Source organism: Triticum urartu, chromosome 1 (assembly GCF_003073215.2).
Source record: "Triticum urartu cultivar G1812 chromosome 1, Tu2.1, whole genome shotgun sequence".
In the NCBI taxonomy this organism is placed as follows: domain Eukaryota; kingdom Viridiplantae; phylum Streptophyta; class Magnoliopsida; order Poales; family Poaceae; genus Triticum; species Triticum urartu.
In genome coordinates this window covers 51,797,678-51,818,801 of record NC_053022.1, presented here as the reverse complement: position 1 = coordinate 51,818,801, position 21,124 = coordinate 51,797,678, and positions in this window count along the sequence as shown.

Here is a 21,124-nt window from a genome sequence, read left to right as displayed (position 1 = left end):
CAACTTCAGTGCCACCAGCTCCAGCACCTACTCCACCAGATCCATGTACATCAACTGACGCCTTCGTCCTTGGAGTTCTGTCTACACCACCACCTGAAGACCAAGCCTGAGTGACGATTTAGCACTATGCATTTTTTATGAACTTTTTGGTAACTTGTTGCCAAACGGGGAGAAAATGTATAGATCATAGGCTTCGAGAAAGAGTGTTGCTTTTGTTCTCTCTTGCGTTTCTCCTTGGTGGTTGAACTTTATTATCTGCTCGTTTGAGATACTTTATGCTTGTGTGTGATACTTGGATGATCATGTGTTTGATCATATGCTACCTTAATGCTTGTTGGATGACATTATCCTTTTATATTCCATATGATCACTCACTTTGCTCGGTGATGAGTGCATGTATTTTAATGAATATCATTTTGAGTGCTCCACCAAGATGTATGTGACATGGAAGAGTAACCCATGATCCTAACTCTTTGTGCATTTGCAGTCCAAAGCAAATCTTAAACTATGCACAAATTTAGGGGGAGCTCTTGCTTTTCACATACTTCTCAAAGCGACAATGTTTTTCACTCTTATTATCACTTGTTGAAGCTTTGATCTATATGTTGTCATCAATTACCAAAAAGGGGGAGATTGAAAGTGCAACTATCCCTAGGTGCTTTTGGTAATTCCTAACAACATATAGCTCATTGAGCTAATGCTATTTCAAGATTAATATCTCAGGAAAGCTCAATGATTGGCATGGCATGGATGAGAAAAGTGGACCCCTCAAAATGCTAAGGATAAAGGATTGGCTCAAGCTCAATGTTCAAGACTCTACATTTTCCATTTTAGTGATCCAAGATCACATTGAGTCTATAGGAAAAGCCAATACTATCAAGGAGGGATGAGGTGTTGCTTAATGAGGTTCTTGCTCAAATTCTTAGTGAAATGCTCCAAAACCCTCAACTACTTTCTCACATCCACATATGACCTAAACCAAAAGTCAAACTCGGCCCCACCGATTCTTCCTATCCGGCGCCACCGAGTTTCAAATGTCATAGCCACTACCACAAACCCTAGGCAAATCGTTCTCACCGATAGGGATCTCGGTCTCACCGAGATGGGGTTGTAATCTCTTTGTTTCCCTTCGTAACATTTCGGTCTCACCGAGATGAGCGATCGGTCCCACCGAGATTGCAATGTAAACTCTCTGTTTTCCCTTCGTAACATTTCGGTCTCACCGAAATGAGCGATTGGTCCCACCGAGTTTACCTGAACAACTCTCTGGTTAGCTTATTACCAAAATCGGTATCACCGAGTTTGTGTAATCGGTCTCACCGACATTACGTTATGCCCAAACCCTAACCTTATCGGTCCTACCGAGTTGCATGTCGGTCCCACCGAAAACCCTAATGGTCACTAGCTTTGCTGAATCGGTCCAACCGAGTTTAACCATTCGGTCCCACCGAGTTTGGGAAGTTAGGTGTAACAATTAGATTTTGTGTGGAGGCTATATATACCCCTCCACCACCTCTTCATTTGTGGAGAGAGCCATCAGAACAAACCTACACTTCCAACTTACTTTTTCTAAGAGAGAACCACCTACACTTGTGTTGAGACCAAGATATTCCATTCCTACTATATGAATCTTGATCTCTAGCCTTCCCCAAGTTGCTTTCCACTCAAATCTTCTTTCCACCAAATCCAAATCCTGTGAGAGAGAGTTGAGTGTTGGGGAAACTATCATTTGAAGCACAAGAGCAAGGAGTTCATCATCAACACACCATTTGTTACTTCTTGGAGAGTGGTGTCTCCTATATTGGCTAGGTGTCACTTGGGAGCCTCTGACAAGATTGTGGAGTTGAACCAAGGAGTTTGTAAGGGCAAGGAGATCGCCTACTTCGTGAAGATCTACCGCTAGTGAGGCAAGTCCTTCGTGGGAAATGGCCATGGTGGGATAGACAAGGTTGCTTCTTCATGGACCCTTCGTGGGTGGAGCCCTCCGTGGACTCAGGCAACCGTTACCCTTCGTGGGTTGAAGTCTCCATCAACGTGGATGTACGATAGCACCACCTATTGGAACCACGACAAAAACATCTGTGTCTCCAATTGCGTTTGAATCCTCCAAACCCTTCCCTTTACATTCTTGCAAGTTGCATGCTTTACTTTCTGCTGCTCATATACTCTTTGCATGCTTGCTTGAATTGTATTAAGATTGCTTGACTTGTCCAAAGTTGCTAAAATCTGCCAAGAACTAAAATTGGGAAAAGGCTAGATTTTTATTTGGTCAAGTAGTCTAATCACCCCCCTCTAGACATACTTTCGATCCTACACGTACCTACACAAACAAATAAGAACCTCGCAACCAACGCGATAAAGGGGTTGTCAATCCCTTCACGGTCACTTACGAGAGTGAGATTTGATAGAGATAATAATGATAAGATAAATATTTTTGGTATTTTTATGATATAGATTGAAAGTAAAGATTGCAAAGTAAAATAGATTGGAAACTTATATGATGGAAAATAGACCTGGGGGCCATAGGTTTCACTAGTGGCTTCTCTCAAGATAGCATAAGTATTACGGTGGGTGAACGAATTACTGTCGATAAATTGATAGAAAAGCGAATAATTATGAGAATATCTAGGCATGATCATGTATATAGGCATCACGTCCATGACAAGTAAACCGACTCCTGCCTGCATCTACTACTATTACTCCACACATCGACCGCTATCCAGCATGCATCTAGAGTATTAAGTTCATAAGAATAGAGTAACGCCTTAGGTAAGATGACATGATGTACAGGGATAAACTCAAGCAATATGATATAAACCCCATCTTTTTATCCTCGATGGCAACAATACAATACATGTCGTTTACCTTTCTGTCACTGGGATCGAGCACCGCAAGATTGAACCCAAAGCTAAGCACTTCTCCCATTGCAAGAATGATCAATCTAGTAGGCCAAACCAAACTGATAATTTGAAGAGACTTGCAAAGATAACCAATCATGCATAAAAGATTTCAGAGAAGAATCAAATATTGTTCATAGATAGACTTGATCATAAACCCGCAATTCATCGGATCTCGACAAACACACCGCAAAAAGAGTTACATCGAATTGATCTCCAAGAAGACCGAGGAGAACTTTGTATTGAGATCCAAAGAGAGAGAAGAAGGCATCTAGCTAATAACTATGGACCCGAAGGTCTGAATTAAACTACTCACACATCATCGGAGGGGCCATGGAGTTGATGTAGAGGCCCTCCGTGATCAATACCCCCTCCGGCGGAGCTCCGGAAAAGACCCCAAGATGGGATCTCTTGGGTACAGAAGGTTGCGGCGGTGGAAATAGGGTTTCGTGGTGCTCCCGGATGTTTTCGAGGTATGTGAACATATATAGGAGGAAGAAGTAGGTCGGTTGAGCCACGAGGGGCCCACGAGGGGGGAGGGCGCGCCCAGGGGGGTAGGCGCGCCCCTGCCTCATGGACTCCTCGTAGGTTGCTTGACGTCCACTCCAAGTCCTCTGGATCACGTATGTTCCAAAAATCACGCTCCCAAAGGTTTCATTCCGTTTGGACTCCGTTTGATATTCCTTTTCTGTGAAACACTGAAATAGGCAAAAAAACAGCAATTTGCACTGGGCCTTGGGTTAATAGGTTAGTCCCAAAAATAATATAAAAGTGTAAAATAAAGCCCATTAACATCCAAAACAGATAATAAAATAGCATGGAAGCATCAAGAATTATAGATACGTTGGAGACGTATCAACATCCCGAAGCTTAATTCTTGCTCGTCCTCGAGTAGGTAAATGATAAAAACAGAATTTTTGATGTGGAATGCTTTCTAGCATGTTCTTCAATGTATTTTTCTCTATTGTGGCATGAATGTTCATATCCGAAAGATTCAAGATAAAATTTTATTGTTGACATAAAAATAGTAATAATCCAAGTATGCTAATCAAGCAATTATGTCTTATCAAAATCCCATAGCCATAGAAAAATTATCCCTGCAAAGTCATATAGTTTGGCCATGCTTCATTTTCGTCATACAAAATGCTCCCATCATGCACAACCCCGATGACAAGCCAATCAATTGTTTCATACTTAGCCTTTTCAAACTCTTTCAACTTTTACACAATATATGAGCGCGAGCCATGGACATAGCACTATGGGTGGAATGGAATATGATGATTGAAGTTGTGTGAGAAGACAAAAAGGGAGAAAGTCTCACATTGACGCGGCTAATCAATGGGCTATGGAGATGCCCACCGATTGATGTCAATGCAAGGAGTAGGGATTGCCATGCAACGGATGCACTAGAGCTATAAATATAGGAAAGCTCACCAAAGAAACTAAGTGGGTGTGCATCCAACTTGCTTGCTCACGAAGACCTAGGGCATTTGAGGAAGCCCATCATTGGAATATACAAGCCAAGTTCTATAATGAAAAATTCCCACTAGTATATGAAAGTGACAACATAATTTTGGCCTTGCCCCAGGAAAGAAGGAACAAACACGCACATGAACGCAAGGAAGAAGAAGATACACACACTTTGGCACACGCACATAGTGCCTTTTCTCATTATCTTCTTCACAACTCATCTCACACAATGATGCAAATACATGGGCTTTAATAGCCGGACTCACACGACTATGACGCACCCACTAACCACCACAAGCACACACGCCGGCCAAGCCACACACAAATGGCTTGATCCGTTTTTGACTCCACACTACCTACCTTCATGCATGCACGTTCAGCACTAACTAGCCGAATGTCGCGCATGTTGGGAACGTAATAATTTCAAAAAATTTCCTACGCACACGCAAGATCATGGTGATGCATAGCAACGAGAGGGGAGAGTATGATCTACGTACCCTTGTAGATCGACAACGGAAGCGTTTGGTTGATGTAGTCGTACGCCTCCACGGCCTGACCGATCAAGCACCGAAACTACGGCACCTCCGAGTTCTAGCACACGTTCAGCTCGATGATGATCCCCGGAATCCGATCCAGCAAAGTGTCGGGGAAGAGTTCTGTCAGCACAACGGCGTGGTGACGATCTTGATGTACTACCGTCGCAGGGCTTCGCCTAAGCACCGCTACAATATTATCGAGGACTATGGTGGAAGGGGGCACTGCACACGGCTAAGAATATGATCACGTGGATTAACTTGTGTGTCTAGGGGGTGCCCCTGCCTCCGTATATAAAGGCTCAAGGAAGGAGGAGGCCGGCCCTAGCAGGAGGGCGCACCAAGGGGAGTCCTACTCCCACCGGGAGTAGGACTCCTTCTTTCCTTGTTGGAGTAGGAGAAGGGGAAAGAGGGGGAGAGGAAGAAGGAAAAGGGGGCTGCGCCCCTTGTCCAATTTGGACCAGAGGGGGGGCGCAGGCCTCCTTCCTTTTGGCCTCTCTCCTCTATTCCCGTATGGCCCAATAAGGCCCATATACTCCCGGCGAATTCCCGTAACTCTCCGGTACTCCGAAAAATACCCGAATCACTCGGAACCTTTCCGATGTCCGAATATAGTCGTCCAATATATCGATCTTTACGTCTCGACCATTTCGAGACTCCTCGTCATGTCCCCGATCTCATACGGGACTCCGAACTCCTTTGGTACATCAAAACTCATAAACTCATAATATAACTGTCATCGAAACCTTAAGCGTGCGGACCCTACGGTTCGAGAACAATGTAGACATGACCGAGACATGTCTCCGGTCAATAACCAATAGCGGAACCTGGATACTCATATTGGCTCCTACATATTCTACGAAGATCTTTATCGGCCAGACCGCATAACAACTTACGTTGTTCCCTTTGTCATCGGTATGTTACTTGCCCGAGATTCGATCGTCGGTATCTCAATACCTAGTTCAATCTCATTACCGGCAAGTCTCTTTACTCGTTCCGTAATACATCATCTCACAACTAACTCATTAGTTGCAATGCTTGCAAGGCTTTATGTGATGTGCATTACCGAGAGGGCCCAGAGATACCTCTCCGACAATTGAAGTGACAAATCCTAATCTCGAAATACGCCAACCCAACATGTACCTTTGGAGACACCTATAGAGCACCTTTATAATCACCCAGTTACGTTGTGACGTTTGGTAGCACACAAAGTGTTCCTCCGGCAAACGGGAGTTGCATAATCTCATAGTCATAGGAACATGTATAAGTCATGAAGAAAGCAATAGCAACATACTAAACGATCGAGTGCTAAGCTAATGGAATGGGTCATTTCAATCAGATCATTCACCTAATGATGTGATCCCGTTAATCAAATAACAACTCTTTGTCCATGGTTAGGAAACATAACCATCTTTGATTAACGAGCTAGTCAAGTAGAGGCATACTAGTGACACTCTGTTTGTCTATGTATTCACACATGTATTATGTTTCCGGTTAATACAATTCTAGCATGAATAATAAACATTTATCATGATATAAGTAAATAAATAATAACTTTATTATTGCCTCTAGGGCATATTTCCTTCAGTCTTCCACTTGCACTAGAGTCAATAATCTAGTTCACATCGCCATGTGATTTAACAGCAATAGTTCACATCACCATGTGATTAACACCCATAGTTCACATCGATATGTGATCAACACCCAAAGGGTTTACTAGAGTCAATAATCTAGTTCACATCGCTATGTGATTAACACCCAAAGAGTACTAAGGTGTGATCATGTTTTGCTTGTGAGATAATTTTAGTCAACGGGTCTGTCACATTCAGATCCGTAAGTATTTTGCGAATTTCTATGTCAACAATGCTCTGCACGGAGCTACTCTAGCTTATTGCTCCCACTTTCAATATGTATCTAGATCGAGACTTAGAGTCATCCAGATCTGTGTCAAAACTTGCATCGGCGTAACTTTTTACGACGAACCTTTTTTTGTCACCTCCATAATTGAGAAATATTTCCTTATTCCACTAAGGATAATTTTGACCGTTGTCCAGTGATCTACTCTTAGATCACTATTGTACTCCCTTGCTTAACACAGTGTAGGGTATACACTAGATCTGGTAGACAGCATGGCATACTTTATAGAACTATGGCTGAGGCATGGGGAATGACTTTCATTCTATTTCTATCTTCTGCCGTGGTCGGGTTTTGAGTTTTACTCAATTTCACACCTTGCAACACAGGCAACAACTCTTTCTTTGACTGTTCCATTTTGAACTACTTCAAAATCTTGTCAAGGTATGTACTCATTGAAAAAACTTATCAAGCGTCTTAATCTATCTCTATAGATCTTGATGCTCAATATGTAAGCAGCTTTACCGAGGTCTTTCTTTGAAAAAATCCTTTCAAATATTCCTTTATGCTTTCCAGAAAATTATACATTATTTCTGATCAACAATATGTTGTTCACATATACTTTATCAGAAATGTTGTAGTGCTCCCACTCACTTTCTTGTAAATACAGGCTTCACCGTAAGTCTGTATAAAACTATATGCTTTGATCAACTTATCAAAGCATATATTCCAACTTTGAGATGCTTGCACCAGTCCACAGATGGATCATTGGAGCTTGCATATTTTGTTAACACCTTTATGATTGACAAAACCTTCTGGTTGCATCATATACAACTCTTCTTTAAGAAATCCATTAAGGAATGCAGTTTTGTTTATCCATTTGCCAGATTTCATAAAATGCGGCAATTTCTAACATGATTCGGACAGACTTAAGCATATATACGAGTGAGAAAATCTCATCGTAGTCAACACCTTGAACTTGTCGAAAACCTTTTACGACAATTCTAGCTTTGTAGATAGTAACACTACTATTAGCGTCCTTCTTCCTCTTGAAGATCCATTGATTCTCAATTGCTTGCCGATCATCGGGCAAGTCAAACAAAGTCCATACTTTGTTCTCATACATGGATCCCATCTCAGATTTCATGGCCTCAAGCCATTTTGCGGAATCTGGGCTCACCATCGCTTCTTCATAGTTCGTAGGTTCGTCATGGTCAAGTAGAATGACCTCCAGAACAGGATTACCGTATCACTCTGGTGCGGATCTCACTCTGGTTTACCTACGAGATTCGGTAGTAACTTGATCTGAAGTTACATGATCATCATCATTAGCTTCCTCACTAATTGGTGTAGTAGTCACGGGAACAGATTTCTGTGATGAACTACTTTCCAATAAGGGAGAAGGTACAATTACCTTATCAAGTTCTACTTTCCTCCCACTCACTTCTTTCGAGAGATACTCCTTCTCTAGAAAAACTCCGAATTTAGCAACAAAAGTCTTGCCTTCGGATTTGTGATAGAAGGTGTACCCAACAGTCTCCTTTGGGTATCCTATGAAGACATACTTCTCCGATTTGGGTTTGAGCTTATCAGGTTGAAACTTTTTCACATAAGCATTGCAACCTCAAACTTTAAGAAACGACAACTTTGGTTTCTTGCCAAACCACAGTTCATACGGTGTCGTCTCAACAGATTTAGATGGTGCCCTTTTAACGTGAATGCAGCTGTCTCTAATGCATAACCCCAAAACGATAGTGGTAGATCGGTAAGAGACATCATAGATTGCACTATATCCAATAAAGTACGGTTATGACGTTCGGACACACCATTATGCTGAGGTGTTCCATGTGGCATGAGTTTGTGAAACTATTCCACATTGTTTTAATTGAAGACCAAACTCGTAACTCAAATATTTGTCTCCGCGATCAGATTGTAGAAACTTTATTTTCTTGTCACGATGATTTTCCACTTCACTCTGAAATTCTTTGAACTTTTCAAATGTTTCAGACTTATGTCTCATCAAGTAGATATACCCATATCTGCTCAAATCATCTGTGAAGTTCAGAAAATAACGATACTTGCCGTGAGCTTTAACACTCATCGGACCGCATACATCAGTATGTATTATTTCCAATAAGTCAGTTGCTCGCTCCGGAGAACGGAGTCTTAGTCATCTTGCCCATGAGGCATGGTTCGCAAGCATCAAGTGATTCATAATCAAGTGATTCCAAAATCCCATCAGCATGGAGTTTCTTCATGCGCTTTACACCAATATGACCTAAACGGCAGTGCTACAAATAAGTTGCACTATCATTATTAACTTTGCATCTTTTGGTTTCAATATTATGATTATGTGTATCACTACGATCGAGATCCAACGAACTATTTTCATTGGCTGTGTAACCATAGAAGGTTTTATTCATGTAAACAGAACAACAATTTATTCTCTTACTTAAATGAATAATCGTATTACAATAAACATGATCAAATCATATTCATGCTTAACGCAAACACCAAATAACACTTATTCAGGTTCAACACTAATCCCGAAAGTATAGGGAGTGTGCGATGATGATCATATCAATCTTGGAACCACTTCCAACACACATCGTCACTTCACCCTTAACTAGTCTCTGTTTATTCTGCAACTCCCGTTTCGAGTTACTAATCTTAACAACTGAAATAGTATCAAATACTGAGGGGTTGCTATAAACACTAGTAAAGTACACATCAATAACATGTATATCAAATATACTTATGTTCACTTTGCCATCCTTCTTATCTGCCAATCACTTGGGGTAGTTCCGCTTCCAGTGACCAGTCCCTTTGCAGTAGAAACACTTAGTCTCAGGCTTAGGACCAGACTTGGGCTTCTTCACTTGAGCAGCAACTTGCTTGCTATTCTTCTTGAAGTTCCCCTTCTTCCCTCTGCCCTTTTCTTGCAACTAGTGGTCTTGTCTACCATCAACACTTGATGTTTTTCTCGATTTCTACCTTCATCAATTTCCGCATTACGAAGAGCTTGGGAATCGTTTCCGTTATCCCTTGCATATCATAGTTCATCACAAAGTTCTACTAACTTGGTGATGGTGACTAGAGAATTCTGTCAATCACTATCTTATCTGGAAGATTAACTCCCACTTGATTCAAGCGATTGTAGTACTCAGACAATCTGGGCACATGCTCACTAGTTGAGCGATTCTCCTCCATCTTTTAGCTATAGAACTTGTTGGAGACTTCATATCTCTCAACTCGGGTATTTGCTTGAAATATTAACTTCAACTCCTGGAACATCTCATATGCTCCATGACGTTCAAAACGTCTTTGAAGTCCCGATTCTAAGCCATTAAGCATGGTGCACTAAACTATCAAGTAGTCATCATATTGAGCTAGCCAAACGTTCATAACGTCTGCATCTGCTCCTGCAATAGGTCCGTCACCTAGCGGTGCATCAAGGACATAATTTTTCTGTGCAGCAATGAGGATAAACCTCGGATCACGGATCCAATCCGCATCATTGCTACTAACATCTTTCAACACAATTTTCTCTAGGAACATATCAAAATAAACACAGGGAAGCAAAAACGCGAGCTATTGATCTACAACATAATTTGCAAAATACTACCAGGACTAAGTTCATGATAAATTTAAGTTCAATTAAACATATTACTCAAGAACTCCCACTTAGATAGACATCCCTCTAATCATCTAAGTGATCACGTGATCCAAATCAACTAAACCATAACCGATCATCACGTGAAATGGAGTAGTTTTCAATGGTGAACATTGCTATGTTGATCATATCTACTATATGATTCACGCTCGATCTTTCGATCTCAGTGTTCCGAGGACATATCTGCATATGCTAGGCTTGTCAAGTTTAACCTGAGTATTCTGCGTGTGCAAAACTGGCTTGCACCCGTTGTAGATGGACGTAGAGCTTATCACACCCGATCATCACGTGGTGTCTGGGCACGACGAACTTTGGCAACGGTGCATACTCAGGGAGAACACTTTTATCTTGAAATTTAGTGAGAGACCATCTTATAATGCTACCGTCAAACAAAGTAAGATAAGATGCATAAAAGATAAACATCACATGCAATCAATATAAGTGATATGATATGGCCATCATCATCTTGTGCTTGTGATCTCCATCCTCGAAGCACCGTCGTGATCACCATCGTCACCGGCGCGACACCTTGATCTCCATCGTAGCATCGTTGTCGTCTCGGCCAATCTTATGCTTCTACGACTATCGCTACCGCTTAGTGATAAAGTAAAGCATTACAGGGCAATTGCATTGCATACAATAAAGCGACAACCATATGGCTCCTGCCAGTTGCCGATAACTCAGTTACAAAACATGATCATCTCATACAATAAAATTTAGCATCATGTCTTGACCATATCACATCACAACATGCCCTGCAAAAACAAGTTAGACGTCCTCTACTTTTTTGTTACAAGTTTTACGTGGCTGCTACGGGCTTAAGCAAGAACCAATCTTACCTACGCATCAAAACCACAACGATAGTTTGTCAAGTTGGTGCTGTTTTAACCTTCGCAAGGACCGGGCGTAGCCACACTTGGTTCAACTAAAGTTGGAGAAACTGTCACCCGCAAGCCACCTATGTGCAAAGCACGTTGGGAGAACCGGTCTCGCGTAAGCGTACGCGTAATGTCGGTCCGGGCCGCTTCGTCCAACAATACCGCCGAACCAAAGTATGACATGCTGGTAAGCAGTATGACTTATATCGCCCACAACTCACTCGTGTTCTACTCGTGCATATAACATCAACATATAAATCCTAGGCTCGGATGCCACTGTTGGGGAACGTAGTAATTTCAAAAAAAATCCTACGCACACGCAAGATCATGGTGATGCATAGCAACGAGAGGGGAGAGTATGATCTACGTACCCTTGTAGATCGACAACGGAAGCGTTTGGTTGATGTAGTCGTACGCCTCCACGGCCTGACCGATCAAGCACCGAAACTACGGCACCTCCGAGTTCTAGCACACGTTCAGCTCGATGATGATCCCCGGAATCCGATCCAGCAAAGTGTCGGGGAAGAGTTCTGTCAGCACAACGGCGTGGTGACGATCTTGATGTACTACCGTCGCAGGGCTTCGCCTAAGCACCGCTACAATATTATCGAGGACTATGGTGGAAGGGGGCACTGCACACGGCTAAGAATATGATCACGTGGATTAACTTGTGTGTCTAGGGGGTGCCCCTGCCTCCGTATATAAAGGCTCAAGGAAGGAGGAGGCCGGCCCTAGCAGGAGGGCGCACCAAGGGGAGTCCTACTCCCACCGGGAGTAGGACTCCTTCTTTCCTTGTTGGAGTAGGAGAAGGGGAAAGAGGGGGAAAGGAAGAAGGAAAAGGGGGCTGCGCCCCTTGTCCAATTCGGACCAGAGGGGGGGCGCAGGCCTCCTTCCTTTTGGCCTCTCTCCTCTATTCCCGTATGGCCCAATAAGGCCCATATACTCCCGGCGAATTCCCGTAACTCTCCGGTACTCCGAAAAATACCCGAATCACTCGGAACCTTTCCGATGTCCGAATATAGTTTGTCCAATATATCGATCTTTACGTCTTGACCATTTCGAGACTCCTCGTCATGTCCCCGATCTCATCCGGGACTCCGAACTCCTTTGGTACATCAAAACTCATAAACTCATAATATAACTGTCATCGAAACCTTAAGCGTGCGGACCCTACGGTTCGAGAACAATGTAGACATGACCGAGACATGTCTCCGGTCAATAACCAATAGCGGAACCTGGATACTCATATTGGCTCCTACATATTCTACGAAGATCTTTATCGGCCAGACCGCATAACAACTTACGTTGTTCCCTTTGTCATCGGTATGTTACTTGCCCGAGATTCGATCGTCGGTATCTCAATACCTAGTTCAATCTCATTACCGGCAAGTCTCTTTACTCGTTCCGTAATACATCATCTCACAACTAACTCATTAGTTGCAATGCTTGCAAGGCTTTATGTGATGTGCATTACCGAGAGGGCCCAGAGATACCTCTCCGACAATCGGAGTGACAAATCCTAATCTCGAAATACGCCAACCCAATATGTACCTTTGGAGACACCTGTAGAGCACCTTTATAATCACCCAGTTACGTTGTGACGTTTGGTAGCACACAAAGTGTTCCTCCGGCAAACGGGAGTTGCATAATCTCATAGTCATAGGAACATGTATAAGTCATGAAGAAAGCAATAGCAACATACTAAACGATCGGGTGCTAAGCTAATGGAATGGGTCATGTCAATCAGATCATTCACCTAATGATGTGATCCCGTTAATAAAATAACAACTCTTTGTCCATGGTTAGGAAACATAACCATCTTTGATTAACGAGCTAGTCAAGTAGAGGCATACTAGTGACACTCTGTTTGTCTATGTATTCACACATGTATTATGTTTCCGGTTAATACAATTCTAGCATGAATAATAAAAATTTATCATGATATAAGGAAATAAATAATAACTTTATTATTGCCTCTAGGGCATATTTCCTTCAGCGCAACGGCCGCACAGCTTGGCCGTTTACCTCCATGCATGTAGTCTGCCACTAACAAACACTTGACCACACTAATACATGTGCATGCAGGTCACATCTCTTCACATGCACTGATCACTTGGTCACCTAGTACACACGTACATGACTACGGCCACTCATCTCCCGGCTTGCCGATCTGCTCGCGTGCACTCGCTCTATCTCTGTGCTGCTGATCCGGCCGCTACGCCATGTTGCCGAGCATGCAATTTTCTTTGTACTTGGCTGACTAATGCATCTCTATGTGGCTATTACACAATGCAACAAATTAAACATGACCTAATCTTAAATGCTTAATACTGATAACAAGATTAGTTCCAACAATCACATCCCTAATCTTGTTATGGTGTATTTCTCTCTTGAAGCCCATGGTCGTTGATGTCGTCGGCGCAACACGTAGACGGCCACCGATGCCGTCTTGTCATGCCAATTGCCGCCGTCGCCGTTGGCTTCAATGAGAGGCGCACCTCCAACGCCTTCACCACATCATGGTCGCCGGCGACACACCTTGTCGACGACTCCGGCATGGATGGCGAACTCCTTGCCGCCGGTGGCACAACTTACCGGGCAGCATGTCCTCCTTCGATCGTGACGCAGCTTGACCTCGATGGAGAACCGGACCTCCACACACAAGGGCCTCACGGCAGCCGCGCCGCGTCGAATACCGCCCACGCCATATGGGCGAGGTTGAGCCCCTTCGGCGACCCGACGAGCATGACGGAGTGTGCGATCATTCTCCGGCCATGGCTCTGAATACCAAATGTTGGCCTTGCCCCAGGAAAGAAGGAACAAACACGCACATGAACGCAAGGAAGAAGGAGATACACACAATTTGGCACACGCACATAGTGCCTTTTCTCATTATCTTCTTCACAACTCATCTCACACAATGATGCAAATACATGGGCTTTAATAGCCGGACTCACATGACTATCACGCACCCACTAACCACCACATGCACACACGCCGGCCAAGCCACACACAAATGGCTTGATCCGTTTTTGACTCCACACTACCTACCTTCATGCATGCACGTTCAGCACTAACTAGCCGAACGTCGCGCAACGGCCACACAGCTCGGCTGTTTACCTCCATGCATGTAGTCTGCCACTAACAAACACTTGACCACACTAATACATGTGCATGCAGGTCACATCTCTTCACATGCACTGATCACTTTGTCACCTAGTACACACGTACATGACTACGGCCACTCATCTCCTGGCTTGCCGATCTGCTCGCGTGCACTCGCTCTATCTCTGTGCTGCTGATCCGGCCGCTACGCCATGTTGCCGAGCATGCAATTTTCTTTGTACTTGGCTGACTAATGCATCTCTATGTGGCTATTACACAATGCAACAAATTAAACATGACCTAATCTTAAATGCTTAATACTGATAACAAGATTAGTTCCAACACATAAGAGACTCTCTATCATGAAGATCATGGTGCTACTTTGAAGCACAAGTGTGGAAAAAGGATAGTAACATTGTCCCTTCTCTCTTTTTCTCTCATTTTTTATTTGGGCCTTCTTTTCTCCTTTTTTATTGCCTCTTTTTTTCGTCTGGAGTATCATCCCGACTTGTGGGGGAATCATAGTCTCTATCATCCTTTCCTCACATGGAACAATGCTCTAATGATGATCATCACATTTTTATTTACTTACAACTCAAGAATTAAAACTCGATACTTAGAACAAAATATGAATCTAGGTGAATGCCTCCGGCGATGTACCGGGATTGCGATGAATCAAGAGTGACATGTATGAAAAATTAAGCATGGTGGCTTTGCCACAAATACGATGTCAACTACATGATCATGCAAAGCAATATGACAATGATGATGCGTGTCATAATAAATGGAACGGTGGAAAGTTGCATGGCAATATATCTCGGAATGGCTATGGAAGTGCCATAATAGGTAGGTATGGTGGCTGTTTTGAGGAAGATATAAGGAGGCTTATGTGGGATAGAGCGTATCATATCACGGGGTTTGGATGCACTGGCGAAGTTTGCACAAACTCTCAAGGTGAGAAATGGCACAAACTCTACAAGTCATCAAAACCAAGCACTACGCTCATGCTCCTAGGTGGATAGATTGGTAGGAATAGACCATCGCTCGTCCCCGACCGCCACTCATAAGGAAAGCAATCCAAGAACACCCCATGCTTCAAATTTGTCACACAACGTTTACCATACATGCATGCTACGGGACTTGCCAACTTCAACACAAGTATTCATCAATTTCACAATTACTCAACTAGCACACCTCTAATATTACCACCTTTATATCTCAAAACAACTATCAAGCATCCAACTTCTCTTTAGCGTTTAAAATTTATAACCGAAGTGAATTACCATGCTGTTCTAAAGGACTCTCAAAATGATATAAGTGAAGCATGAGAGATCAATTATTTCTATAAAATAAAAGCACCATCGTGCTCTAGAAGACATAAGCGAAGTGCTAGAGCAAAAATTATCCAACTCAAAACATATAAGTGAAGCACATAGAGTATTCTAATAAATTCTAATTCATGTGTGTCTCTCCCAAAAGGTGTGTACAGCAAGGATGATTGTGGCAATCTAAAAAGCAAAGACTCAAATCATACAAGACGCTCCAAGCAAAACACAAATCATGTGGCGAATAAAAATATTGCTCCAAGTAAAGTTACCGATGGACGATAATATTGAACCTGGTATTGCTATGGTTAAGGATCTCTTGGTCGATAATATTGATGGGCATGTTATTTACTTCTGTGATGAAGCTGCTAGAATTGCTAGACCCGATACTAAAAATAAACATAGACCTGTTGTTGGCATGCCTGTTGTTTCTGTTAAAATAGGATATCACTATTATCATGGCTTATGTGATATGGGTGCTAGTGTCAGTGCAATACCTTATACTCTATATAAAGAAATTATGCATGATATTGCACCTGCTGAGATAGAAGATATTGATGCTATTATTAAGCTTGCCAATAGAGATACTATTTCACCAGTTCGGATTGTTAGAGATGTTGAAGTCTTGTCTGGGAAAATTAAATACCCTACTGATTTTCTTGTTCTTTCTTGCCCACAAGATGACTTTTGTCCCATTATATTTGGTAGATCCTTCTTGAATACTGTTAATGCTACGATAGACTGCGAAAAGGATATTGTTACTGTTGGTTTAGGGGACATGTATCATGATTTTAATTTTGCTAAATTTCGTAGACAACCCCTTGAGAAAGAATTTCCTAGTAAAGATCAAATTATTGGTCTTGCTTCTATTGCCGTGCCTCCTAATGATCCTTTAGAACAATATTTGCTAGACCATGATAATGATATGTTTATGAATGAAAGAAGGGAAATAGATGAAGTATTCTTTAAACATGGACCTATTTTGAAACACAACTTGCCTGTTGAAATTCTAGGGGATCCTCCTCACCCAACGGTGATCCCGTGTTTGAGCTTAAACCATTACCTAATACTCTTAAATATGCTTATCTTGGTGAAAAGAAGATATATCCTGTTATTATTAGTGCTAACCTTTCAGAGCAGGAAGAAGATAAATTATTGAAAACTCTGAAGAAGCACCGTGCTGCTATTGGATATACTCTTGATGATTTTAAGGGCATTAGTCCCACTCTATGCCATCACAAAATAAAATTGGAGAAAGACGCTAACTGGTTGTTGATCACCAACAACGATTAAATCCTAAGATGAAAGAAGTGGTAAGAAATGAAATACTAAAGCTTCTGGAGGGAGGTATAATTTATCCTGTTGCTGATAGTCAGTGGGTAAGTCATTTCCATTGTGTCCCTAAGAAGGGAGGTATTACTGTTGTTCTCAATGATAAATACGAATTGATCCCACAAGGAATTGATATAGGTTATAGAATGGTAATTGATTCCCGCAAATTAAATAAAGCTACTAGAAAGGATCATTACCCTTTACCTTTTACTGATCAAATGCTAGAAAGATTATCCAAACACACACATTTTTGCTTTCTAGACGGTTATTCTAGTTTCTCTCAAATACCTGTGTCGAAAGAGGATCAGGAAAAACCACTTTTACTTGCTCTTTCGGTACCTTTGCTTATAGACGTATGCCTTTTGGTTTATGTAATGCACCTTCTACCTTTCAAAGATGTATGACTGCTATATTCTCTGACTTTTGTGAAAAGAATGTTGAGGTTTTCATGGATGATTTCTCCGTGTATGGAACTTCTTTTGATGATTGCTTAAGCAACCTTGATCGAGTTTTGCAGAGATGTGAAGAAACTAATCTTGTCTTGAATTGGGAGAAGTGCCATTTTATGGTTAATGAAGGTATCGTCTTGGGGCATAAAATTTCTGAAAGAGGTATTGAAGTTGATAAAGCTAAAGTTGATGCTATTGAAAAGATGTCGTGTCCAAAGGACATTAAAGGTATAAGAAGTTTCCTTGGTCATGCCGGTTTTTATAGGAGGTTCATTAAAGACTTCTCAAAAATTTCCAGGCCTCTGACTAATCTCTTACAAAAAGATGTCCCTTTTGTCTTTGATGATGATTGTGTAGAAGCATTTGAAATACTTAAGAAAGCCTTGATTTCTGCACCTATTGTTCAGCCACCTGATTGGAATTTACCCTTTGAAATTATGTGTGATGCTAGTGATTATGTTGTAGGTGTTGTTCTAGGACAAAGAGTTGATAAGAAATTAAATGTTATCCAATATGGTAGTAAAACTCTAGACAGTGCCCAGAGAAATTGTGCTACTACTGAAAAAGAATTTTTAGCAGTTGTATTTGCTTGTGATAAGTTCAGACCTTATATTGTTGATTCTAAAGTAACCGTTCACACTGATCATGCTGCTATTAAATACCTTATGGAAAAGAAAGATGCTAAACCTAGACTTATTAGATGGGTTATCTTGCTACAAGAATTTGATTTGCATATTATTGATAGGAAGGGAGCTGAGAACCCCGTTGCAGAAAACTTGTCTAGGTTAGAAAATGTTCTTGATGACCCACTCCCTATTGATGATAGTTTTCTTGATGAACAATTAGCTGTCATAAATGCTTCTCGTACTGCTCCATGGTATGCTGATTATGCTAATTACATTGTTGCTAAATTTATACCACCTAGTTTCACATACCAGCAAAAGAAAAAGTTTTTCTATGATTTAAGACATTACTTCTGGGATGACCCACACCTTTATAAAGAAGGAGTAGACGGTGTTATTAGACGTTGTGTACTTGAGCATGAACAGGAACAGATCCTACGCAAGTGTCACTTTAAGGCTTATGCAGGACACCACGTTGGAGATAGAACTGCACATAAGGTATTACAATCCGGTTTTTATTGTCCTACTCTTTTCAAAGATGCCCGTAAGTTTGTCTTGTCTTATGATGAATGTCAAAGAATTGGTAACATTAGTAGATGTCAAGAAATGCCTATGAACTATTCACTTGTTATTGAACCATTTGATGTTTGGGGCTTTGATTATATGGGACCGTTTCTTTCCTCTAATGGGTATACACATATTTTAGTTGTTGTTGATTACGTTACTAAGTGGGTAGAAGCTATTCCAACTAGTAGTGCTAATCATAACACCTCTATTAAGATGCTTAAAGAAGTTATTTTTTCCGAGGTTTGGAGTCCCTAGATACTTAATGATTGATGGTGGTTCACATTTTATTCATGGTTCTTTTCGTAAAATGCTTGCTAAGTATGATGTTAATAATATAATTGCATCTCCATACCACCCACAGTCTAGTGGTCAAGTAGAACTGAGTAATAAAGAGACTAAATTAATTTTTCAAAAGACTGTTAATAGATCTAGAAAGAATTGGTCCAAGAAACTTGATGATGCATTATGGGCCTATAGAACTGCATATAAAAATCCTATGGGTATGTCTCCGTATAAAATGGTTTATGGAAAAGCATGTCACTTACCTCTCGAACTAGAACATAAGGCATATTGGGCCATTAAAGAGCTCAATTATGATTTCAAACTTGCCGGTGAGAAGAGACTATTTGACATTAGCTCACTTGATGAGTGGAGAACCCAGGCCTATGAGAATGCCAAATTGTTTAAAGAAAAAGTTAAAAGATGGCATGACAAAAGGATACAAAAGCGTGAGTTTAATGTAGGTGATTATGTTCTGTTATACAACTCTTGTTTAAGATTTTTTGCAGGAAAACTCCTCTCTAAATGGGAAGGTCCTTGCGTTATCGAGGAGGTCTATCGTTTCGGTGCCATAAAAATCAACAACTTCGAAGGCACAAATCCAAAGGTGGTGAACGGTCAAAGAATCAAACATTATATCTCAGGTAATCCCATAAATGTTCAAACCAATGTTATTGACACCGTAACCCCGGAGGAGTACATAAGGGACACTTTCCAGAACGTTTCAGACTCCGAAAAGGAATAGGTATGTGGTACGGTAAGTAAACCGACTCCAAAACAGTTCTAATAGCAATTTTTCTCCATTTTGGAATATTAAGAAAAGGAAAATAAGAAGTAGTCCAAAAGGGACACGAGGCATCCAAGAGGGTGGAGGGCGCGCCCTACCCCCTTGGGCGCGCCCCCCTGCCTTGTGGGCACCTCGTGCGCCCTCCGAACTCCGTTTTCTTGCACGATACTTCTTTTGGTTGGTAAAAATTCATTATATAATCTCCCAAAGGTTTTGACCAGCGTACCATGACAAAATCCTTTGTTTTTATTTTGAGTCGTTTCTGCCGCAGATTAGAGCAATATGTCGTCCCAAGATTCGGAGCAAGAAAGCTATGTGGCTGATTACCTTGCAGACCCTAAGGTCTACGTGGACTTGGAGCATTGTGGTTGGACCATTGAGGAAGAAGAAGACTATGATCCTAGGGGAAAGGAGGAGACGAGCTCAGATGAAGATGAAGTCCCATTACCTCAACCTGGGGACATGCATGTGGAGTTCAAAAAGTCAAGCCTCCCTGATAGAGCAAAGAAACCTAAGATTGAGTTTATCCCTTTTCGCCTCTTGCAGGAGAACAAATAGGAACTATGCAGAAAGATATTAAGCCTTGAGCAGGAGATCGGTGAACTAAGGGAGCAAAATTATATCCTCTAGTGCAAATTAAGGAAGAAGCCTACGTCATCAACAACTCCATCATCACCACCACTACAAAAAAAAGACACATCCATGACATTTTGGGCCGAACGATTTTTTGTCATACTTATGACACTTCTATGACGATAATTGTGACAAAACCCGGTATCATCATAGATGTGGTGGGCTCCTACTTCTATGAAAATAAATCATGACATAAAATGGGCTTTTCATCCTGTGCGGGCCGGAGACGCAGCTGCATGACATTCTTTCGGCCGTCCATGACGAGAAAAACCATGGTAGAAGCGAGGGCGAGGAAAATATCGGGGTGTTCATGGTTACGGTGGGTGGTCGGGGCCGAGCGATGCACGGGGGTTTGCGCATTTCTCTCATACACGCATGCGCGTGGGTGTGAGGCGTTGGGCTCTAACTGAACCCGAGCGATTGCACTGCAGGCTAGGCGTTACTGAACCCGAGTGATTGATCAATGGCTGTTAATTGAACCCGATCGAGCATTCCTTCGCTACTGCTGCTAACTGAAGCCAATCGATGCTACCTCTGGATGAACAGTGAGCGTTGCTGGGGGGGTTTGGATGAACAGTTCCCGGTGGGGGTGGATGAATAGGACCCCGTGGTGTTGCCTCTGGATGAATAGGACCCCGATCGATCGAGCTGGTTGGGGCTGGATGAACAAGACCCCGTGGAGGGCTGGATGAACAGGACCACCCCGTGGAGGGCTGGAT